Source organism: Hyaena hyaena, unplaced genomic scaffold, assembly GCF_003009895.1.
Source record: "Hyaena hyaena isolate Hyena2069 unplaced genomic scaffold, ASM300989v1 scaffold_339, whole genome shotgun sequence".
NCBI classification, from domain to species: domain Eukaryota; kingdom Metazoa; phylum Chordata; class Mammalia; order Carnivora; family Hyaenidae; genus Hyaena; species Hyaena hyaena.
In genome coordinates, this window is record NW_024080971.1 from 460,797 (window position 1) to 487,244 (window position 26,448).

Genomic DNA, 26,448 nt, shown 5'->3' on the forward strand with positions numbered 1-26,448 from the left:
AATGAATGCATTATTGAAATTGAAATTTAAAAATAGTATATATCTAGTGAAAATAGAGAAAGGGTTGCAGAGGATAAGAAAAATGATAGCTGTACTTGATCTTTGTCTTCCCACTTAGTTGTTTTCCTTTTAAGTAAATAACTAGGAGTGATAAAACATCTCTAATGTTGTGCTACCATCAATAGTCCTTCTTGTCTGCTACTGCACCTGGTGTGGGTTCACAGTAGGGCAACTGTCATCCCCATTTTCCTGAGATGGCCCGTCTGTATCCCAGTCTATATTTGTCTATATCTGTGGTTATATACTACCCAGGGTTATTACTACCAACACTTCACGCTTTACTACTTCAACACTTTACCCTCTAAAGGGTCCTAATTTGGACAGTAAATTATATGGTCATTGTGGTCTATGGGAACTGACCAAACATACAGCCGTGTAAGGTCATTATTCTCTAAGTATTTCTCACCCAAATTAAAATGATGGTTGATGTGTGATAATTGGCTTGTGTTGATTAACCTAGTGAGGCCGCTGCAGATTATGTCTCTGTGGAGGGCACAATGGCAAGACTTTGCCACGTCATGGTCAGGGAACCCATGAACATTTGGGTTACATGGTTGTCTATCACAGTCATACTGGATTTACAAGGGTTAGGCCTGCACTGTGATGTTGTGCTTTAATGAAGCATGATTGGAGAATTGGGCAGTAATCAAGGGAATACCCAAGACAGCATGCAGGATTTATTTGTTCCAGGGAAACTCACAGCTTCCTACTGTAAGCCATTGCCACATATCTTACAATAGAAAAGGAATAGGGAAAAAATCTTTAAGTACTGAAGCCCTGAAGTCGTCATTTACTACCTAGATTGAATCCCGTCTGGCTAAAGAAAATGGAAGTAAATGTCCAAAGTTAAGAAAGCCTGCAAATGCCAGTATTAATCCTGTAGCCTTAGAAAATTTTATACAATAGTGAAATGAAAAGGCACCTCAAAAGTTGTGTAGAATAGTACCCTCTGTTCAGGAAGGGATCCAGACAGCGCTTTGTTCTACTTTAAATAGTATCCAGGGAAGGAAATTCCACTGTTTTTATCTTGGCAACCCATCCCAAGGTCTAAAAATTCTTACGATCATAAGAGTTCTGGATAGATACACAGATACATTTTTCAAAGTACTTTCATATATATCATCTCTGGCATTGGGTAGAAAAACAGTGGGTTGAATTTTTAAAATTGAAACTGTATAGTTAAAACCTATAATAGCTCTGGTTAATTTTAAATCTCTTTCATGACATTCAAGTCTCTCACATTCCTCCTTTTTAACATTTAGACTATTTTGGGTGAATTTTCAAATCAGATACTTTCCTCAGCTCTTTGCTTCTTTCTGGCAAAATGCACAGAAGCCATAGTCTATGCTTTCATTAAATGTTTTAATTCATTATTTTAATTTAATAGAATTGCCCATTATAATAGGGATATAAATGCAGTTTCACGCTTTTTATCTTCTGTACAAATACATTTATCAATAGGCTATCCTGATGATAAGAAAGGACTGAAATTCGTGAGGGTTCCCACAAAATTATGTGCAGTTGAAATACCCTCAGCTTTTTTCTGTTCTCAAAGACCACTTCCTTCAGTTTAAATATTTAAGTGGCATCTAGTAGCTTTTAAGATAGTTTTAAACTTTTTAAGCACTCACATTTCTATAAATGTTCTAACAACAAATATGCCAAAATCACATGTGTAAAATTTATATATACACTAGATATACATGTGCAGTTAAGAATGACATATAGATAGATAGATAGATGATAGATAGATAGATAGGTAGGTAGATATCTAGATCTAGATATCTATCTATCTATCTATCTATCTAGCATATACATGCAGAATGTGTAAGATTTGGAGAACCTGGATATTAAAAAAAGAAAAGTGAAATTTACCCTGTTTTCTGTATTTGTGCTTTCTTAAAAATGACAAAATCGATTGCCATAGAAAAGCCTTTATTGGTAAGGCTGATCTATCTATGCCGGGATCTGTAAACACAAAATACAGAATCAGAAGCATCTGATTTAACCTTTATTATTTTAAGAAAAGCAATTTTTTATCTTTAGCGTCCTGCCCTATTTTTTTCAGTCACGTTGAGTAAGTTACACTATTTCTAATACAGTTCATGGGCCAACATTCTATTAATCCACTTTTAGTTTATTTATATTGGGAGATTGAGAATAAATGATGGAGCTGAAGAAGTGAGGAGTACAAACCATCAACAGCACAGTGTTGGTAGGGAGAGTGATTTATTTCTCATTGTTAAACATCACTGTTGAAATCTGTGAACCAGCTTGAAGGTCAACTATAAAAGTGTCAATAAATATGAAACCCAGGCTTCATGCTGGAGAACAGTAGAGAATAATCAGGAAACATTCATTTCTTTGGCTGAGATAATGAGGCACTCACAGAGACATAATAGTTTCACCTGATTTTCTTTTATGCATCTCTAAGTTCAAGGATAACACTCTTCTCACACTGTGGAAATGATACATGCTTTGTAACAACTTGAGCCTAGGACTGTATAATAGGATTAAAATGGTATCAACTTTCCTTAGTTGAACAGCATGTAGGAGCTTGCACTGTGAATACAGACCTTTATGCTGGGCTAGGAGAATTTCCTTAAGAACCAAAGGGGGGAGGGATGAAGAGGGAGGGCAGGGAATCACCCAGGAAACCGTGGAGACCCCGCAAGTCCTGAGGGAAGGATTGAACTTGGAGCTGGATGATTCAGAGACATTCTTGCTCATCTAGCGGAACCATCCCCCAACATCCCAGACCTCCCTCCTCTCCTGCTCATTGCTCTGGCTTTTTTCAATTGAGACTTCAGAGGAATCTCAATTTCCTGACTTCCTGCTATTTTCTTTTCCCTTAGCTTTCACAGAAGATTGGAATCAGAGTCAGCCGCATGCAGATAATTTGAAGGTGTGTGTGTGTGTGTGTGTGTGTGTGTGTGTGTGTGTGTGTATGTATATATATATTTGAAGATACGTGTATATATATAAATCTGCTAATTTCTCCTTTTTACCTGTCATCCACAGCACACACAATTTAATATGGTTTCATTTTTAGAATTTTGTATGACTTTTTTGAGAAAGGAATTTCTTTTTTAAAAATACTTTAAAACATGTTTGTTTACAATTTTTTAAATAAGAGGGAGAGAGAAAGAGAGAGTGCATGAGTGGGAGAGGAGCAGAGAGAGAGAAGAGAGAGAATCCCAAGCAGGCTTTGCACTGTCAGCACAGAGCCCGACACAGGGCTCGAACTCACAAACCGTGAGATCATGACCTGAGCTGAAATCGAGAGCCAGATGCTGAATTGACAGAGCCATCCAGGTGCCCCTTTTGTAGTATAGTAAATGCACGAAGCAAAATTTGTTTTTAGGCTTTGCATCCCAAATTTTGTATTTAGAATTTAGTCACCACATATCTATCCTCCCTTTACAATAAGGAGGTTTTGTTAAATATATGACTTTTGATATAAATGTCAGTCAGAAAAGTATAGACTCTAGGCATTAATTAGTTTTTTGGAAAATGTACATAATAATATAATCTGTCACAGAAAACAATAGTCTAGAAAGTAAGATTGCTGCACATTAAATCTGCTCCCTCCTGGAAATTCACACCCATGGATCACTGCTGAGGTCGTTTTGGTGGCCTGACCTTGACAGAAAACAGATCGAGGTGGAGGACGGGGTGGGGTTCCTCTATTAGCAGGGCTGGAGGCACCCTCTAAGAGAGGTCTTGGGGATTGCATCCGGCTCCCTTCTCGTCTAGTACAATCTAGAATTCCTTTATAAGGAAGAGAACCTTCAATCGGGCTTCAGGTCAGGCTTTCAGGGCTGATGCACTTTGAGGTGTAAACATAGTGATGTTAAAAAAATAAGTTTTCTGAGATCAAATGTTAAAATTTGACAGTCCTAAGAGGTCTCACTTGCCACTTAACATGGGAATCCCTCATTTCTTCCAGTAGTGGATCATAACTCCTCTCAAAGACCCTTTTGAGAATCTGATGAAAAGTACAGACCCTTGCCCCAAACACGTGCCCTGTAATACTTTCCATTCAAACAACACCTTTAAATGTATATTGTCGGGGCGCCTGGGTGGCTTAGTTGGTTAAGCGACCGACTTTCGCTTAGGTCATGATCTCGCGGTTCGTGGGTTCGAGCCCCGCGTCGGGCTCTGTGCTGACTGCCAGCTCAGAGCCTGGAGCCTGTTTCATTCTGTGATTCCCTCTCTCTCTGACCCTCCCCTGCTCACGCTGTCTGTCTGTCTCTCTCTCTCCTAGAAATAAATAAAACATTAAAAAAAAATAATAATAAATGTATATTGTCATTGATTCATTCATAGAACAAATATTTATAGTGCACATCCTCTGTTGTACCAGGGACTGTCCTAGACATTTGGAAGACAACAGTGAATCCCTGTCTTCATTGGACTTATAGTCTATTGCTCACATTGCTGGGTCCTCCCTGGTCTAATTCTAATGTTTTGAATATTAGAGCTTCAATTACACATGTCCAGCAAACCTAGAAAGTACTTAACTGCTGGAACATGCCATCCTCACCAAATTGTGAACTGTAGAAATAAGATCTATGTCACAATCTAGCAGGGGCTCCTTGCTGGGTACAAGAGGCCATCTGCTAGTCAGAAACACGTTGCCACACATATTAGTAATCATGCTGTTCAAGTCAAGCATGTTTTCACTGAATGACCCATCTGACAGGACTGGTATGGTAATGTCTTACGGGTTTATTGTGAGGATTAATGAGATGCTTTGGATTAAGTGCCCAGCACTAACCCATAATTGATCACTCGAACATGGCTTGTCCTATTTGGTCCACATGTTCAGGTTCTTTAAGTTTGAAGGAAAATCTTCATATTTTAAGAACACTAATTTCTTTGGCTCTTTTCAGTCCTTCAGGTGGTCAAAAGTTGATGAAATGTCCTATGCGCCATATTTCAACCATTTCACCATCCATTTCGGGGTTGCAATGCTAGGACAATTTGTAGGAACTCCATAGTTTCAAACACAATGCTTAGATATGTAGTAAATTGCATTTGATTGAAGATGACCTCAGTGATAACCTTTCCTTATTGTTTAATCTGGCTGTGAAGCTTGCTAGAAGAATATAATCTGAAGTTGGTGATTGTCTTATATTCTCCCAATATGGTAGCTAAGATCCCTAGTCTGTTGATTTTCCCTGTCATCTTCAATTTGGCATCCTTTTTAGATTCTAACCTGTAATACGGTGTAGCTTTTTAAAATACTATTTTCTAAACTTACATTTAGGATGTTACTGACAAGCTAGACTCTGTTAAACTGTTTAAGTCAAAACAGTCAACCTAAGATTAGGAACTTTTTTTACTCTCTCTCACTCTTCTTTACCTAGCAGAGGGCCTGGCTCTCTGTTGGTGCTACTTTTACAATTTAACATATGGCTGGTCATATACAGATTGCCTCATGACTTCTGCCTAAAGAAATAGGGCACCACTTTCCACAACTGGCACTGCTCCTGTGGTTTAAATGAGCCCAGAGAACCTTCCCAGGAAGCCCACGATTCTATGGAACTGAATAGGAAGAAACTTGGGATAAAGAGGCAGCACGTATTATTAGTCCTGAAAAGAAAATATAGAGTCAGAAGACTAAAACTTCTCTAGTATGAGTATGTGAGAGTTTCACAGTCATATCCTTAAATTTTGCACAGCAGATGGCCCAAGGTGTAATGACCCGACTGGCGTGTGTCTGATAGGTTGGCAGCCACCTGCATTCCTTTGAAAATACAGCCCATAAAAATACAAATCTAAGCCCAAGGTGGACCTGACACAGAGGTCTTCTCCAGCCAAATGATGGCAGAGAATATTAAGACAGGATTTTTCTGATTCAAAACAAGCCTGACCATCACAAAACTGCATGGTGACAGAGGCACATTTTCCTCACTTAAACATAATGTTTTGCATTATGCAGCATCTTAGGTCCTCGAGAATTGAATGCCTATCATGTACATGACCAGGACCTATGTGATGGAATACATTTGTGTGTTTGGGCATTAGTATATTATTGTGCAGCTGTGGCTTTTCCCATCAAATACGTGTTAGGTTCATTTTTGATGGGCAGTTGTGGCTCCTGTCTAAAGCTGCTGTGACTGAGATTTTTTGCCTTGGGACACTGGGGTGGCTCAGTGGGTTAAGCATCGAGCTCTTGATCTTGGCTCAGGTCATGATCTCACAGTTTGTGAATTTGAGCCCCAAAAGGGTCTCTGCATGGATCACAGGGGGCCTGCTTGGAATTTTCTTTCTCCCTTTCTCTCTGCCCTTATTCTGCTTGTGCACGCATGCTTGCTCTCTTTCTTTCTCTCAAAATAAATAAACTTAAAAAAACAGATTTTTGCCTTTTGGTTGGCCTGAATATTTTTCTCCAGTGGAACAATACTGCTCCTCAAGGCTGCCACCAAGTGTCCTGTCCCCATTGTTGTGTGTCATCTCTTCACATGCCATTCCCTGTTCTCTGGTTGGGAATCTTCTCTCTTCGGTCCCCAATAAAACAGCTCATTGGGCATTGCTCTGCCACCAATTCGGTGCTCCCTTGGGTGCAAATTGGTTTTACAACAGCGTACTGAACTCTGGTTTCTCTTCAGATCGCATAAATCTTTCGCCTTTTACAACAGCGTACTGAGAATTATGTGCATTCTGAGATTCTCTTCTTGGTGATTTGGTTTTGTCATTGAATTGTAAAGTTGGAAGTTTATTTTTAAAATCATATAGTCTATACATTCAGAATGTTGTTTTACTTTTTCTGGAAACTTTTAGTTGAAGCCGAGTCATTATCACTGAGCTATTAACCCTGATGTTGTGGTTCATCCAAGGATTTCAGCCAGGAGCTCTGTCTTGAGATGCCTGGATGACTCACTTCTTTGGATTTCTGCTCAGTTGTCATTTCAGAAAGACCTTCTCCAAACTAAGGGTTGATGGGGAGTGGGGGAGAGGGGAAAATGGGTGATGGGCATGGAGGAGGGAACTTGTGGGGATGAGCACTGGGTGTTATATGGAAACCAACTTGACTATAAACTATATTTAAAAAAAAAAAAAAGGCCTTCTCTGGCTTCCTACCCCCACTCCGAAGCTGGCATTCCTAATCAACCTCATCTTCGGTTGTTTTGGACAATAGTACATATTAGAATATGACCTATACATATATTTGCTTGTTTATGGCCTGTCTCCAGTGTGTTTAAGGGAAGGGGTGTTGTTTCAGTCTCTGCTCTATTTGCAGCTCCTAAAACTATGCCTGACAGGTAGTAGGTGCTCAAAAATTACTTACTGATAAAGTGAATGAATGATAAAAGAAACTAATTATTCATACACCCGTGCTTTAGGCCTGGAGCGTGCTACCATACTGTCCCTTTTAACTTATGCCCTCCTTTGAGGATAAATGCCTTGTGAACAGAGAGGGTAATTTAAATAACAGAATTTAATGTTAGCTTCTCGGTCTATAGTCTTAATAGAAATTCAGTTTGGGTGTTCCATAATTGGAGAAATGTGATATATAAAGGGTACCTTTTTCAGATTCATTATCTAATCCAGAATAACCGTTTCAGTAAATTCCATCAATAAATGGGCTGGTCTGGCCTTCTGGATTAAATTACTTCTTGCCTAATTGGCGTAATTAGTAGGTGTCATGGTGTGTATTCCATCCAGGAGTGCAGAGATTTAAGCAAGAGGAAATTGGCTTAGACCGAGTGAGTGGATTTTATGAGTCACAGAGATACATTTTCCTAATCTTCACAGTGTTTTAAAAAATACAAAGTGCCTAGTAACAGTTGTCCTCTTTTGAGTCCTTATTAGTGTGTGAAGAAGGCAACATCTCACATAAGACTCATGACAGCCCAATGAAGGAGGTATTTGCAGTCCCATTTAACAGATGAGGAAATGCAGGCACAGAGAATGGTATGAAACCTGTCCAAGGTTGTCAGGACCTGGCAGATATGGAATTCAAAATCCGATGCTCTTGAGTCCAAATTCTGTCTTCCTGGCCCATATGCGCTCTCCGTTTCTGCTTATGCTGAGACTGAGCGAATAAAAACCTTGTCTATTTAGGGAGCTCAACAAAATGATTAAGTTGAATTATCTTGAGAATAGAAAATAATGTGGCCCATTTAAATAAAAAAAATAATATTCTTTCCTCAAGGCTCGGTTTCTCCAGACCCCTGTTCTGTCCTAGTGCTCTCATAACCTCCCTGCTTTCTCCACGCTCGGGGCAATTTCTGCCCCAGAGACCGAGAGCAGAGCAGTTTTCTCAAGAACCAGAAGACACTATAAATTGAAAAAATGACATTCATGGCAGAAGTGGAAAGGAGGGCGATTCATCTTCTGTTTCAATTTCATGACAATAGACTAAAACCCTCAATGGAAAAGTTTTATCTTAAACTTCTACTGTCTTCATCTTCAGTCTTGTTTCAAAAATAGCTCCCCTCACCTCTGGACTTTCCAAAGTATTCTGTAAAAAGTAGTCTTTTTGAAACCCTGGGACTTGAAAATGGTGCTTAAAAAAAAAAAGTGAGGCTATAAACCTGATGTATTAGTACCCAGTCAGGGGCTTTCGTCCATGACCTTGTTCTGGAATAGGTCATTGGTATTTTAAGTGCTTTTTGATGATGGAAAATAAATGAGACAACAATATGGAAAAACACTGTCAGTGGGAAAAAATACAACTGGTGAATTTGGTTGATCAGCCTGATTTTAACAGAGGCTAAAATCAAACATGATTTTAAAGGTGTTCTTCATTAGTTTTTCCCCCTAGTATACTTGGCAAAATGTGAAGGCAGCAGAAAGAGCAGTGGTTGCCAGGGGACTGGAGGGGAGGGAGGAATGGTGGTGCAGAGCAGAGAGTTTTTAGGGCAGACTGCTGAATGCATGTATGATGCTATAATGGGGGATTCGCGTCATTATACAGTTGTCCAAACGCACAGAATGTATAACGTTAAGAATGGACTTTGGGGGATAATGATGTATCTGTGTAAGTTCACAGGTTATACAAATATACCAGTGAGGGGTGACGATAATGAGGGAGGCTGTGTGTTTGTGTGTGGGGGGATATATTATGGGAACTCTCTGTACTTTTCTCTCTCTCGCTCTCTTAATTTTACATTTATTTGTGTTTGTTTACTTTGAGAGTGAGAGAGTGGCAGAGGGGGGAGGGGCAGAGAGAAAGGGAGAGAGAATCCCAAGCAGGCTGCACATAGTCAGCGTAGAGCCGGATGCGGGGCTCGAACTCATGAACTGTGAGATCCCGACCTGAGCTGAAATCAAAAGTCAAGCGCTTAACTGACAGAGCCACCCAGGCGCCCCTCTGTACTTTCCTCCTAATGTTGCTGTGAATGTAAAACTGCCCTAAAAAAGTCTTTAAAAGTTATACTTTTCTTTTTGTTGTTATTTAAGAAGATGAAGTAATGGAGAACAATTTCAGTTGGCTGACAGTTTGCTGAGGACCATTTCCCCCTGCCATGTAGGAGCACTGTAACTTTGCTTGTCTAGAAGGCTGAAATACTGTCCTATGGAGGGGTTGTACACTGTTTGCTCTAAATCTCAGTAGGACCAATATCTGATAAAGAGATGAACAAATTGGCAAGTAAGACATAAGTCCGCTGGAACTGAGGAGAGCTTATTCTAGACAGTACTAAAAAAAAAATCTCCACAATTTGACCAGAAACAAGATAATATCACGGCAAATTTCCCTGACAGGAATAAAAATAGGATACATGAGAGATTTTTAAAAAATATTTTTTATGTTTATTTATTTTTGAGAGAGTGAGAGAGAGAGAGAGAGAGACAGAGAGACAGAGAGACAGAGCACAAGTGGGGAGGGGTAGAGAGAGAGGGAGACACAGGATCCAAAGCAGGCTCCAGGCTCTGAGCTGTCAGCGCAGAGCCCAATACAGGGCTTGAACTCACAAACTGTGAGATCATGACCTGAGTCAAAGTCAGACACTTAACTGACTGATCCACCCAGACACCCTGTTATTTTAATAGCAAGGTTTAATTTTCCTTATGTTGTTAGTATGTTTTGATAAGCCCCTTTGTTCTTCTTTTTCAAAAATATTTTTGATATCCTTAATGATTAATTTTTGAATCAGCCTGTCAAATTCCTTCTAAGATCCTAATGGAGGCACTCAGTTGGTTAAATGTCTGATTCTTGATCTCGACTCATGATCTCATGGTTGTGGATTTGGGTCCCATGTTGGGTTCTATGCTGATGGTGTGGAGCCTGTTTGAGATTCTCTGTCTCCCTCTCTCTCTGCCCCTCCCTCGCTTGCTCTTTCTCTCTTGACATGAATAAAAGAACTTAAAAAAACATAAAAAAAATACTGCTGGAAATTGGATTTGGATTATATTACATTTAAGACTGACTTTTAGAGAATTTCTTTATTCTCTAATGAATAGAGATGATTTTCTTTATTTAGATTATTATTTCTGTCATTTGGGATAATTTTATGGCTTCCTTAAAAAAGCTTTCCATATTTTCAGTTCATTTCTATTTTAGAGGGTTTTAAAACTACTGTTCATATATTGTCTCATTGCTCTAGCAAAGCACTTCATTGCAGTGTTTTAATTAAGAAGTGATAGCAAAGAAAACATTGTTGCCTTAAATTTTATCTTTATCAAATATTGTGTGCCGTTTACCTTTGGCATTTTGTGGATATGTTTAATCAGTTAGTGAAGCTCATGTTTAGTTTTTCTGAAACTATATGTTGTTGACTTGGTTCATAATAATCTGTTCAGGTGAGGGGTGTGTGTGTGTGTCTGTGTGTGTCTGTGTTTTAAACTTTTAATGTTTATTTTTGAGAGAAAGAGAGACAGAGAGACAGGGGAACACAGAAACCAAAGCAGGCTCCAGGCTCTGAGCTGTCAGCACAGAGCCTGACATGGGGCTCAAAACCACGAACCATGAGATCAAAACTTGAGCCCAAGTTGGAGCTTAACGGACAGAGCCACCCAGGCTTCCCCAGGTTGGTGTTTGATAGCTGTATCATTGGCTTTTGATTGCTGTGGCCTCAGCAAGAAGCTTGAAGCATTGGGCTATGCGATCTTTTGAACGTAGTAGATGTGCCAGACACTTAGGAGACTGACCTGCCTCTCTGAGCCTTCTGTGCATATTCTTGGTTCATCCTTGGGGGAGACACCTGTGTGACTCTCTTTTGTCCACAAATAGACATGATGATAGAAAGTTGAATAGCTTGGCTGTTTCTACTGAAGTATCCACCTTCATCACCAGAAAGCCCTTGAACCTGGCTCTTTCTTAGTAGCCATCATCTTCTACGAGGGCTTGAAATTCTGGTTTTCTTTAATTCTGTTACATATGTCAGACAATGAGTGCCTTCCATGAGTTACAAATGGGCAAAACCCCCTCCTGTTGTCTCCTGTTATGGATTTATATGTTAAAGAAAACCTCTCTTTCCTGGTAGTTAGTGGTGGGAGAAGAGATGAGCAGCATGTGCTCAGTTTGTTCTTGGATGAGAACCTAGAGTTCAGGAGAGCTGTGAGGGTGGTTCTTTTTTTATTTTTTGAACATGTGCACAGCACCTGCCCTGTAATACAATGGGGGGTGGCAAATGTCTAGTTGCCCTCTGCTCTTAAGCATCTTTGTTTTGTCAAAAATCACATCAACATTGCTTTTTTTTTTTTTTTTTTTTTTTGAGAAAAAGAGAGAGCAAGCGTGCATGTGTGGGAGAAGGGCAGAGGGAAAGGGAGAGAATCTCAATCAAGCTCCATGCCCAGCCTGGAGCCCAATGTGGGGCTTGACCCAACAACTGTGAGATCATGACCTGAGCTGACATCAAGAGTCGGACGCACAACCGAACGAGCCACCCAGGGAACCCAAACATTGCTTCTGTTGTCGTTCTGTTAGCCAGAACTCAGTCATATTTAGAATGACTATAAGAGAAGCTGGGAAATGCAGCCTAGCTGGGTGTCGAGGAAAAAGAGAGAGGATTTTGGTCAATTGCCAGCATTTTTTGTCATAGTAAGTAGAAGACTCAGAATTTGAACCCAAGTTTTCTGCCTACAAAGTCTGTGCTCCTTTTATTATACCATCATTCCCTTTATTACCTACCAAATAGAATCAGAAATGAGTTTTGGTACAGAATAAATGCTGTTTACTGAATCTTACCAGTGACGTAATTGTCACAGAGAGGCTGACCCAGAGCTCACCATTGCCACCCTTTATCATTCCCCATCCTGCACATAACTGCCAGTCTCCCTTCCAACTGCCCAAATCCCCAGGGCCTATGCCATATTTCTATTTCATTTTCAGTGCTCCTACATCCAAGACCCAAGTTGGAGCCTTGTCCTAAACCAAGTTCACAAGAATAAGTTTCTCTGTTGGCTTTCGTTTTAGGTTCTTTATTGCTGTCTCCTGTTGGAAGCCAGATGGACTCTTAGGAGGTCACTCTGCCCAAATTGTGATAGGGGGTTGCCAAGACCATATGGAAATATGCCTCACCCACCATGGTGTGGGCATAGCTCCTATTCCAGTCTTTCTCTAGAGAACAGGTTTCTAGTCCGTCTTCATACCTTCCGTGTTACCTTTTGAATAAACTGCTAGACCTTGCTAGACCTTTGCTACACTATTCTTTTTTTTTTTTAATATTTTATTTATTTCTGAGAGAGAGAGAGAGAGACAGCATGAGCAGGGGAGGGTCAGAGAGAGAAGGAGACACAGAATTTGAAGCAGGCTCCAGGCTCTGAGCTAGAGGTTAGCACAGAGCCCGACGCGGGGCTCGAACTCACCGTCCATGAGATCATGACCTGAGCTGAAGTCGGGCGCTTAACCAACTGAGCCACCCAGGCGCCCCTACACTATTCTTAAAAACAGTCATTCAGTAAAAGAATTCTATAGGAGATTCAGGATGCATATTATAATGTCAAAAACCAAAAATGGCGGGGTGCCTGGGTGGCTCAGTCGGTTAAGCGTCCGACTTCAGCTCAGGTCGATCTCACCGCTCGTGGGTTCGAGCCCCGTGTCGGGCTCTGTGCTGACAGCTAGCTCAGAGCCTGGAGCCTGTTTCAGGTTCTGTATCTCCCTCTCTCTCTCTCTGACCCTGCCCTGCTCACACTGGCTCTCTATCTCTCTCAGAAATAAATAAAAACATTAAAAAAAATTTAAAAAATGGCAAAAATAACTAGAAATAAGCATCGGATTAACTGAAAAGACAACCAAAATTTAAAAAATATAGATATTTTAGTAACATAGTAGAAAGTCCTAGAATACAACAGAATTCTAATTCTGAAAACCTGACCTTAGATGGAGTTTGGAAAAGCTGTCTGATTTTAATTTTGCCAAAGTATAAATTTTGCCAGCTCTTAACACAGATCACCAAGCGAATACTTTATTGTCCTCCAAGGTAGCCCCACCATGACCTTTGCTGGCTTTCTTTTGTTAGTAGAAGATGTACATCATCAGCTACGTTTATGAAGTAGCTGAAGGAAAAGTAAGTCTCCATCATTATATTCTCAGATATTGATAGTTATGAACCAGTATGTTACTAAAATATTTTTAAAAATCTTGATTGCCTTTTCAGTCATTCTGATGGTTATTTCAGGGTTTTCTTTTGGTCATTTTAACTTTCTGACATTGTAACATGCATCCTGAATCTCCTCTAGAATTTTTTTTTCCGACTATAAAACCTGGGGTACATGAACTGTCTGTAAGATGTGAAAGTTCCCTATTTGTTCTCATTTATTCATTGCCATCATAAAGAAACTCTCGTTGAGTAAATTGAAATAGGGGACAAAAATTGGCCTCAGTTATTCTCTCACACAGTATGAGACTGGAAGCATAATAGAACTAAGTTTATAAGCTATGAGTTTCTTTGCAACTTGGTTTCAACCAAATTTCTTATCAGTTTGTAAGAGCAGTTTAGGACAGCAAATCTCTGGGTTTCTAGGAGCTGCTGCAAATCACTAAACAAAGCCATGAACAATATGGCCACAAAACTGAGAGCAAAAAGAATCTCAAGTCAACTACTTATAATGAAGTCTCTCTTTTTTTTAAAAGATTTTTAATGTTTTTTATTTATTTCTGAGAGAGAGAGACACACACAGCATGAGGAGGGGAGGGTCAGAGAGAGGAGACAGAATTCGAAACAGGCTTTAAACTCTGAGCTAGCTGTCAGCCCAGAGCCCGACGCAGGGCTTAAACCCACAGGCTGTGACATCATGACCTGAGCCAAAGTCGGATGCTTAACTGACTGAGCCACCCAGGCGCCCCAATATAATGAAGTCTCTTATTGAACGTGACTTAGGGTCAGTGTTTTATATTTTTAGACATCCGTTCAGGCCCTGGTGTGCCATAGCATTGTGCATATTTTTATTCTAAACCGTGCCTGTGCTACTATTAATTATCAGTGGCTGGAGCCCTAGGACTTGCCTAATAAAAATACCCATTTGTCCTCTGTGTGCTTCCTATGAGCCAGGTGGCATTTTTCTGCCGTACATGCGATATCAACCTGTAATCATGGCTCTAAGTCTGAGCGATACTTAGTTCAGCTCATTTATGAAGCTAGTTTTAGTGTCATGTGTTAAAGGGCTTTGGTATTCCTTAAAAACAAAAAACCAAAAACGGCTGAGACTGTCATACATTACAATTTAAATGTGCAAACGAAGACAAACCTATCTAGAGATTTAAGAACATTATCTCAAAATCATAGCTTTCTGTATTTTGGTGAGGACACATTATTCAGAAATTCTTCAGTGGTGTTTGAAGAAATTTACAACAGGTTTGATATATGTTTAATTAAAACATTCCAAATAGAATGTCAGGGCTCTTCAGTTTTTCTCAGTAAAACAGGAATAGGGATAACACAGCTGTCATAAAAAGAAGACTCTAAAGAAATATCACGGGGGACACCATGGTTCCACAATATTTAGGCACCAGAGTTATTTGATAGTGTGAAATTGTCAGTCTTAAATTGGTCTTTTATTATCTCTATGACTTAAAAGATGAATCCCATAATACTAGCAAGTTTAACCATTGAAATCTGTTATAGCAACTGAGAATGGAAGATGAAAGTGTAAAAGTTTGATTATATCAGTGGCTGTGATAATAATATATTTGTTTTTTTGCAACTTGGTTTCAACAATATACAGTTGTTGTTAGAATTATTGGTGCAAAAAATTCATGGCATTGTTAAAGTGCCAGCAACCTGTGCTGCTGAAAATAGTTTGCTTTCCTTTCCACTAAACTCTATCTTTGGGGAATATTTTTAAAAAGTTATTTTAGGGAGAGAGAGCATGAGCAGCGGAGAGGGGCAGAAAGAGAGAGAAAGAGAGAGAGAGACAGAGAGAGAGAGAGAATCTTAAGCAGGCTGCACACTCAGCGTGGAGCCCAGTACTGGGCTTGATCCCACAAGCCTGGGATCACGATCTGAGCCAAAATCAAGAGTCATACTCTCAACTGACTGAGCCATCCAGGCGCCCCAGGGGATTTTTAATAGTGGAGAATTGCTGTCAGTTGTATGTGGGTCCAGAAGCGCTGAGGAGCTCATAACCTGCTGAGTGCAGAGTTATTTATGCCAGTCCACAAAAGGAAGAATCACCATTCATCTTTGGTTGAAGACTCAAACCAGTAACACCTATGTATTATAATTGACAGTGGAAATAATTTCTCATTTTGCTACTCACTACTCAGATAAATACACTTATTCTGGGTTTTATGCTGTTTAATATTTGTAGAGAAAATATATTTGTTACTAAACAGTCTAGAAATTACAGAAATATATTCATGAAAACCAGAAATTAAGCAAATGAACATGTTTTATAATCAAAACATAATTCTCAAAGTTATAAACGACTAATATGTGAAAGAAAACTAAGCCTTGCTTTTATTTGTTTTTCCCATTATTCAATTAACAATTATTTCTAATTATTATTATTTTTTTTTTAGTTAGCTTTTACATGCAGTGCAATTTGATCTTTTAGTGATGGTTCTGAGCCTGGGAAAAACATGCAGACATTTACCACCATGGTCAAAGTATCAAATAATGCCATCAGACCCCCAAATCCCCTTCTGCTTCTTTGTAATCATAATCTCCCCACTCCTCACCCATGGCAACCACGGATTTGTTTTCTGTCCATGTATATATTTATGTATGTATATATGTATATATTAAATTAAGACGTTATTTTTTTAGAGCAGTTTCAGGTTCACAGTAAAATTGAAGGGAAGGTACATATTTACCATCTACCTTCTCCTGTGACACAGGCATGGCCTCCCATCATCACCATCCCTCACCAGAGGGCCACGTGGTGAACCTACATTGACACATCCTGGCCACCCAAGTCCACAGTTTGCATTATGGTTCCTTGTTCATGTGGTACATCTGTGAGTTTAGATAAATGTATAATGATTTGTATCCATCGTTATGATATTATACGGAATATTTTCACTGCCCTAAATAACCCTCTGTGCTCTGCCTATTCACTCCTCTCCCTTTCCTCTCGACACCCGGCTACCACTGATCTGTTGACTGTCTCCACGGTTTGGCCTTTTCTAGAATGTCATATGATGGGAATTAGAGACTGTAGCCTTTTCAGATTCGCTTCTTTCACTTAGTACTATGCATTTAAGGTTCTTCCCCGTCTTTTCATGGCTTGATAGCTCACTTCTTTTTAGTGCTGAATAATATTCTGTGGTCTGAATGGGCCATTTATTAATCTATTCATCTGCTGAAAGACATCTTGGCTGCTTCCAAGTTTGGGCAAGTATGAATAAAACTGCTATAAATATCCATGTGCAGGTTTTTGCGTGGACATAAGTTTTCAACTCCTTTGTGTAAATACCAAAGGGTGTGATTGCTGGATCAAATGGTTTCATTTTGTGAGAAACTGCCCAACTGTCTTGCTAAGTGGCTGTTCCATTTTGCGTTCCCACCAGCAGTGAATGAGAGTAACTGTTGCTCCACATCTTTGCCAGCATATGGTGTTGTCAGTGTTTTGGATTTTGGCCATTCTAATAGTGGTATTTTGTTGCTGTTTCAATTTGCATTTGATTGGTGACATACGATGTGAGGCATCTTTTCATATGCTTATTTGCCATCTGTGTATCTTCTTTGGTGAAGTGTCCATTAAGATCTTTAGCCCATATTTCAATCTCATTTGTTTGTTTTCTTATTGTTGAGTTTTAAGAGTTCTTTATATGTTTTTAGTAATAGTCTTCTATCAGATGTGTCTTTTGCAGATATTTTCTCCTGGTTGTGGCTTGCCTTCTCATTCTCTTGTCATTGTCTTTTGCAGAGTGGAGGTTTTGAATTTTAATGAAGTCTAGTTTACCAATTATTTCTTTTATAGGTTGAGTCTTTGATGTTTTATCTAAAAATCATCACCATCCAAGGTCATTTAGGCTTTCTCCTATGTTATCATGTAGGAGTTTCACAGTTTTATGTTTGCATTTAGGTCTCTAATTCATTTTGAGTAAAGTCTGTGTCTAGATTGGTTGACTGATTTTGCATGCATGCGTGCTATGGCTGGCCACGTGTTCCAGAATCATATGTTGAAGAGACTGTCTTTGCTCCATTATATTGCCTTTGCTCCCTTGTCAAAGGTCAGTTGACTCTGTTTCTGAGCTGTCTATTCTGTTCCATTGATTTAGTTGTCTCTTCTGTCACCAATACCATATTGTCTTGACTACTGTAGCATTAGAGTAAATCTTGAAGTTGGATAGTGTCTGTTCTTCAGCTTTGTTTTTCTTTTTCAGTATTGTGTTGGCTATTCTGAGTCTTTTGTCTCTCCATAGAAACTTTAGGATCAGTTTGCTGATATTCACAGAAAAACAGGAGAGGATTTTGGTTGGGATTATATTGAATCCATGTCCATATAGTTTTGTCATGTAAATGGAATCATGCAATACTTAGCCTTTTGAATCTGCCCCCTCCCTTTTTATTAACTTAGCAAAACACATTAGTGATTCATCTGTGTTTTTAAGTATATTAGCAATTTGTTTATTTTAATTGCTATGCAGTATTGTGTGCATTAACTCAGTTGTTTATTCACCATTCATTCACCAATTCAAAGACATTTTCATTGTTTTTAGTTTTGAGTGATGATGAATAAAGCCACTATAAACATTCATATACAAGGTTTTCATTGGAAGTAAGTTTTTATTTTTCTTAGATAAATACCTAGAAGTAGGATTGCTGGTCATATACAAGTATACAAAAATTATTTTAGAGACAAAATTTTGCAAAATACATATACATTATAAAATAAGCTATATTGTATGCTCTTAAGTTAGTTACTTTAAATATATAATTAAAAATATTTCATTAGTAACAAATCTAGCTAATCTGACTCATGCCCCTCATTCCTTTGTCACATTATGAAGGTTACCCAGGTTGATTTTACTTTCTAATGGTACTTTTTTTCTCTTGATAAATTTCAAGATTAAAATACAAAAAAGAAATTTAAAAAATAGAATAAAAATTTCAAATTTATTTTAGTTATATATAGTATTACATACTTTTCTTGCCTTGTACCCTCACATATCAACTCATAATGGAGAGTCAGCATAGATCATGGAAATGCACATTCGATAATGGTAATACACACAAATAAAATTTCATTTAAGGCCTTTTTGAGGCCTCTGCCTATCTGCTGTCTCATCAGGACTACTTGCATATCGACAGGTATCTAGTGTTCTCTTCACATGTTTTACATATTTTGATCAATTCCAGCAACCAAATAAAAGGGAAGAGTTGGGGCAGGGGGAGAGAGAGAGAAAGAGAGAGAGAGAGAGAGGAAGGAGGAGGGAAGGAAGGTGGAAAGAAAGAAGGAAGGGAAGGAGGGGGTAATGGCCCTGGATAATCCACAAACTGCACACTCAGTGGAATGACTACTAACTTATTTCAGTATATTTAATTTTTACCAAATAGTAGCAATAGGACAGCTAAATTTACAATGATTTATGTTTTATTTTTTCTATTCTTTAAGAATTATTAGAGTAGAGATCATTTCAACTACATTTGTGACAGGTATACTTGAAAGAAGTTAGCCTAGTTGGGACATATAAAATCCACACAGGAATATGTTCATCAAATTTTATTTTTTATTTTTTTAAATAAAAAAAATTTTTTTACAAATAGTTTATTGTCAAGTTGGTTTCCATGTAAATTTGATTTTTTACTTAAGAGATTTAAAAAATTATAGTAAAATGGTAGACTTGTAATTGCAGGGTGTAAGACAATGAGCACAATAAACTATTTTAAGCTGTAATTATTATAGTTAATATTAATAACAGTTGTTATTGTTCTCCTCGTTCAAAAATATTCCATCAGTGATTTTGCACAATTCTGTACAAAATCAGTTTTAGGTAGCTAAATCTGTAAACAATTACAGACTGCTTAAATGTTTTTAAAATAATACTTTTATCAAATTTTCTTAGCACAGTGGTATCGTTTTTTAGAAACTTTTATTGAAGAAGATGTGGTATCTATATACAATGGAATACTACTCAGTGATGAAAAAGAATGAAATTTTGCCTTTTGCAACAATGTGAATAGAACTAGAAGGTATTATGCTAAGTGAAGTAAGTCAGAGAAAGATGATATCATATGGTTTCCCTTCTGTGGAATTTGAGAAACTCAACAGATGAACATAGGGGAAGGGGAGGAAAAATAATATAAAAACAGGGAGGCAAACAATAAGAGACTCTTTAAAACATTCTTTTAATGTTTATTTCTTATTTTTGAGAGACAGAGAGAGAGAGAGCAAGAGCGAGTGAGCAGGGGAAGGGCAGAGAGAGAGAGGGAGACATGGAATCTGAAGCAGACCCCGGGCTCTGGGTTATTGGCACAAAGCCCAATGTGAGGCTCAGACTCACGAACTGCAAGATCATGACCTAAATCGAAGTCGGACGCTTAAGCGACTGAGCCACCCTGGGTCCCCAAACCATAAGAGACTCTTAAATACAGAGAACAATCTGAAGGTTGCTAAAGGGGAAGTGGGTGGAGGGATGGGTTAAGTATGTGACGGGCAGTAAGGAGGGCACTTTCCAGGACGAGCATTGGGTATCGTATGTAAGAGATGAGTCATTGAATTCTACTCCTAAAGCCAAGACTAAACTCTATCTTAACCAACTTGAATTTAATTAAAATAACTAAATATACAAACAAACAAACAAATAAATAAATAAACTTCTATTGAAATTAAATGTAAACTACATTTTTTCACAATAATGGAGTTTTCAAGTAAAAAATGTTAAAATTATACTTTTAAAAATAAAATTAATTATGGGCACCTGGGTGGGTCAGTCAGTTGAGCTTCTGACTCTTGATTTTGACTTAGGGTTGTGGAATCGAGCCCCATATCAGGCTCTGTGCTGAGTATGGAGCTTGCTTGAGATTCTCTCTCTCCCTCTCTCTCTCTCTCTCTCTTCCCCGTCAGCCTCTCTCCCCTACTAATGCTTTCTATCTCTAAAAGAAAAAAATAATTAAAATAAAAATGGTAAACATATCAGGTTTTGCACAATGAAGTAACTGTATAAAATTAGAAATGTATGGGAAGCATTCATGCTTCTCATGGTTATGTGCTATTGATTACCTGCTGGAAGCCAGGTACTTTTCTAGGCTTTGCGGATGAAGCAGAGAACAAGACTGACAGGAGTGGAGTTGGCAGACTGTGTGTGGTGCGTGGGATGAATCTGTTCTACCACCTACTTTTTTGAATAAAGTTTAATTGGAACACCACCATGACCGTTCATTTACGTATGGTTTGTTGGTTTCTCTCATTCTACAGTGGGGTTTAACCAGTTGCAACAGAGACCATGTGGCCCATACTACCTACAAAATCTATCTAGCCTTTTCTAAAAAATATTTGCCAAGCCCTGTACCAGACCACGGTACTTATATTTTAGTTGGGATGAGTTGGAAAGTTGTTGGGGCAGAAAAAAATGCAGATAAATAAGATAATATCAGATTGTGTCAAGTGACTTAAAACTAGATAATGTGTTAGACCAGGGTTTGTTTCTGTATTTGGTTGTTTCTAAGGAGAGGATGTTAGAGGCAAGATCTAAATGAAAAGAGAGATTCAGAGATGAAATAATCTGGAGGTAATTTGCTTTAGGCAGAGAGAATAGTAGGTACAAAGGCCTTGAAGTAAGAACAAATTTGGTAAGTTCTATAAACAGAAAGAAGTCAGTAAGATAGAGTTAATGACTCAGAGTCAGAAGGATTGATACGTTTGGAGGGATTGTCAGGGACTAGATCGCTTCAGGTTGTATAGACTATGGTAAGTAATTTGGAATTTTCTTCTCAGTATCATGGGAAGGTGCTAGAGCTGTTTCAGCTGCTTGAGAGCTGACAGTATTTCTAGAACATCAATTATGATAAAATGGCTTTGTAAGTCATTACATTGTTTTGGTAAGGAAAATAACTCCAAACCAATGGCCAACATTTATTTAATGGTAAACACTCTAGATATTGATTACCATTATAGTCAGAGGTAAGACAATGACATCACCACTTTTATTTAATATTGTTTTGGAAATTCTAGCTCATGTTATAAACAGATTAAATAAGGGGCAAAAATACTGGAAGGGTAAATGAAAATTTTATTATTTTATTATTATTTTATTATTTGCAGATAATATGAAAACTAATCCTAGCAGAAAAATCAATCATTACAGAATAAATATATTGTCATAAAACAATGGTTTCTTCCATATTAGCAAAATTCAATTCAAAAGTGTAGTAGAAAAAATCCTCAAGTACAATAGCAGTAAGAAATATACAATACTTAGAAATACTTATGAAAGTGCTTAAGAAAGCTAATGAAAAATTTCCAAGTCACATGAAAGAAAGCTTGAGGAGAGAGACAAACCAGATTCCCAGATGGGAAGCCTAAATATGTTAAAACTGGAAAGCCGGCAATTCTTCCTGAATAAAATGATAAATTTAAGGCAATCTCAATTAAAGTCACATGGGGACTGATATACAAAGAGCAGACTCTAAATATTCAGAAATTCTACAGGGAAGCACTTTCAGCTTCTCTGGCAAACAAAGAAACGTGCACTTTTTGTAAATAGGATATATTGCCTAACTGGCAAGGATAAATATATTAATGCTCATGACTGATGTGGGGAGAGATCAATCCTAAGATCATATTCTAAGGATAAGAACTACTGGTCATTAGGTGATTGATTACAGAGAGAAATGTGTGAATTTCAGAGTGTGTGAATTTGTAGAAAAGTATAAGGAAATGGTGAATAGGGCGACAGAGGTAGGAGAAAAGTCATTATCGACCTTTAAATTTATAAAAATATCTTTTTAAAAAGGTTTATAAAGCAGCCCCTGACTTACCTAGTTGTAGACAACAAAGACAAGATGAGCCCGTGATGGGTAAGAAAATTACAGAGAGCACATCACTCAAAGACATTTTTTAAAAATAAGGTATTATTTACATGCAATTGAATAGATCCATTTTAAGTATACTAGGAGATAAATTTTGACAAATGTGTAAGCGCTTCTATAACCACTACCTGAATCAAGGTATACAGCACTTTCTTCAACCCCAAAAGTTCCCTCAGTCCCCTTTGAAGTCATTCTCATGCACCCTGACCCTAGACAACCATTGATATGCTTTCTGTAATCAGAAAGTTTTTCTGATTTCTAGGCTAGTTTTTACTTTTCCAGAATTTCACGTAAATGGATTACTGAAAATATATATTCCTTTTATCTCATGTCTTTCCATAACATGATGATTTTGAGGGTTATCCATATTTTTTGCAATATCTATTCTTTCCTATTTATTGCTGAATAGTATTCTATATCAATATGCCATTATTTAGTTTATATCCACCCACTTGTTGATTTGGTTTGTTAAAAATTTTTGGATATTAATTAAAAGGCTGTTATGAACATTTGCTTTCAAGTCTTTGGGTGGACATAGGCTTTCATTTCTCTTGGTTAAATACATAAGAGTACAATTCCTGGATCTTAGTAAGTACTTGTTTTAGTTTAAAGGAAACTGCTATCTGTTTTTCAAAGTGGTTTTACTAGTTTGCATTCTGCATCTTTGACAGTTCATGATATTTCAGTCTTTTTATTTAGCCATTCTAATGAGAATGTAGTGGTATCCTATTGTAGCTTTAATGTAAATTTCTCTAATGGCTAATGATATTAATCAGCTATTTATGTGCTTTTTGGCTATTTGCCTCTTTACTGAAGTGTTCAAATCATTTGCCCATTTGAAAATTGATTTGTTTTCTTATTACTGAATTGTAAAACTTCTCATGTAATCTGCATCAAGCCTTTTGCCACATATACAGTATTTTCATTGTCTCATTGATGGTTTGTGGTTTCTGTGGCTTAAGAAATATTTCTCCAAAGTTTTGATTTTCTTTTTTGCTTTCTTCTAGGGATTTTATAGTTACAGTTTCTATATTAAGGAGTGTGAGTCATTTGTTTTCATGTTTGTGTATGGTGTGAGGTAAGGATTGAAGTTCATTTTTTTTCCCAAGGATATCTTATCCCCCAACTATTTTTGGCCAATAATTGAGTAAGTGAGATCCGGGGCCACGCTCTTCGTAAGACAATCTGTAGCCAGTGACTCAGCAGAGTGACGTAGGTATTTCCGCTCAACATTAAGACTCCACCCATGAAAACCTTTGCTCTGGGTTTCTATGCTGAGTTTATGGAGAAGGCCAGGTCTATGTTATGGTTTGATAGCCTCTCCATTCTGCTCAATCTTGCATTCTCTTATTCACTCCTCATTCCTCATTGAATTGCTTTGGCACCTTTGTTGAAAATGAATTGACAACATAAGTGGAGGTCAGTTCCTGAACTCTGTTCTGTTCCATTGATCTTTATGTGTCTCCTTATACTGCTATGATACTGTCCTGATTAACATAGCTTTATAGTAAGTGTTGAAATAAGGTAAGTTAAGCCTTTTTTTCTCTTTTTCACAGTTGTTTTGTCTATTCTCAGTCTTTTGAATATCCATATAAATTTTAGAATCTGTTTTGAACGTGACTTTTATCCCCTTTCTTTTCTAGTACTTCAGTTACCTATAGCTGTGACTGCTCGATACTGTGTCTTATGAGCCTCAGTTCTTATTATTCAGTCATTTTTCCTTTGTGCTTTATTTTGGGTATTTTCTATTGCTGTACCTTCAGGTTCCCCAGTTGTTGTTTTTTTTTTTCTTCATAGGCTTTAAGCTGTATTTCCCCATCCAGTTGTTTTCAGCTTGTTTATTGTACTTTTTCATCCCTGGAATTTTCATCTGATTTGTTTTTATATCTTTCACACCTCTCTGTATTATGTTCATTTTTTATTTTACTAGTTAAGTATATTTATAATAGCTAATTTAACATCCTTGTCTGCTATTTCTATCATTGCCATCATTCCTGGATCTGTCTCTCTTGATCAATTTTTCTCCTGGGTGTGGATGACCCATTTTCTGTTTCTTAGCATAGGTAGTAATGTTTTAAATTGCATATTGGACACAGTGAATGTTACATTATTTAGACCTGAAATTTGTTGTCTTTCTTTTTATTTATAAGTTTTTATTTAAATTTCAGGTAGTTGACGTACAGTGTAACAATGGTTTCAGGTGTACAATGTAGTGACTCAACACTTTGATACAACACCCGGTTCTTACCACAAATGCATTTCCTCAGCCCCCCCCCCCCCCAGGTAACCATCATTTCTCTATAATTAAGAGTCTGTTTCTTGGTTTGCCTCTTTCTCTCCTTTTTTCCCTTTGCATGTCTGTTTTGTCTCTTAAATTCCATATATGAGTGAAATCATATGGTATTTGTCTTTCTCTGACTGACTTATTTCCCTCAGCATAATACAGTGTCCTTTCTAAAAGTATATTGGACTTTACTATTCAGGCAGTTTAGTTATTTTTGAATCAGCTTGATACTTTCACATATTGTTTGGATAGGTTTTTCCTCTAGGGCTAGTTTAGTCTTACTACTAAGACATAACTCCTCTGGAGTTTCTACTGAATGTCTCAGGGTTCACTGAGACCTCTCTGCTCAAATTCCTCCCAGCCCTGAATGAGCTTTGCCCATCTTTCTTGAATTTTACCCTACTCATCCATGACTTGGGCTCCAGCAGCAGACCCAAGGGGAATGCCGGGCAGATTTAGGGAGCATTTTGTTGATAATTTCTTTCTCCCTGCAAATTCAGTCACTTTAATCTCTTCTTTTCAACTCACTAAGACAGTTATTATTATAATTTTTTAAATGTTTATTTATTTTTTTGTGAGAGAAATAGAAAGTGAGAAGGGGGGAGGGGCAGAAAGAGAGGAAGACACAGAATCCAAAGGAAGCTCCAGGCTCTGAGCTGTCAGCACAGAGCCTGATGTGGGGCTTGAGCTCACGAAGCATGAGAACAAGACCTGAGCTGAAGTTGGAAGCTTAACCAACTGAGCCACCTAGGCACCCTAGACAATTTTATTTTGTATGGGACAGTTCTTCTTTTATTGTGATCCAAGAATAGCTTCCAGGAAGAAAGCTGGGATGATATTAGGACTTACCTTACTGGTTTCTTTGTTCTTATGCTGTCTGTACTGCACTGTTCATTGTGTGAAAAAGAAAAAGGCTGTTTAATATATTTTGTCTAGTTTTTCAAGTGTTTACATGGGGAAGATTAAGTGTAATTATAGTTACTGCACATTGGCAGAATCAGAAAGCAACACAAGTTTGGAATGCAGGGTATTAACATTATTTTCTTTGAGCACATAGCCTGTAGTGATTCTTCAAGTATGGTCCACAGATTACCTACATCTTTATCTCTTGAATAATAACCTATTAAATACAGCTTTTTGAGTTCTACTCCCATCTTCGGAGGATTGGAATCTAGAAATCCAATTTTAAAAGCATCCTACTACCTGATTCTTAGGTCTGGAAAATTGTGAGCATCCTGGCTTTTGGTCTGTCCTTTTATCTTCTGCAATAGAGACATTTCTACTATTAACCTATCTTGCTGAGACTAGGGGTGTAGAATAATAGACCTGGACTTCTTAAAAAAATGTTTTATGTTTTATTTTTTATATTTGAGAGAGAGAGGGAGAGAGCGACAGTAAGGAAAGAGCAGAGAGATGGAGACAGAATCTGAAGCAGACTCCAGGCTCTGAGCTATTAGCACAGAGCCCCATGCGAGGCTTGAACTCACAAACTGTGATATCATGACCTGAGCCAAAGTCAGATGCTTAACCAACTGAGCCACCCAGGTGCCCCTACCTGGACTTCTTTTAAGGAGCTCAGGCCAAGCAGTTCATTTGCATAGATGGTTGTGCTCCAGAGATTCAGGCAATGGGATTTTCCTTAGTACCTTTTAGAGCTTCTTTCTAAACGATGGTATTCAGGCTGTGCTTTAGGTATATAACTAGCATCTGTTCATTTACAAAAGACAGTAC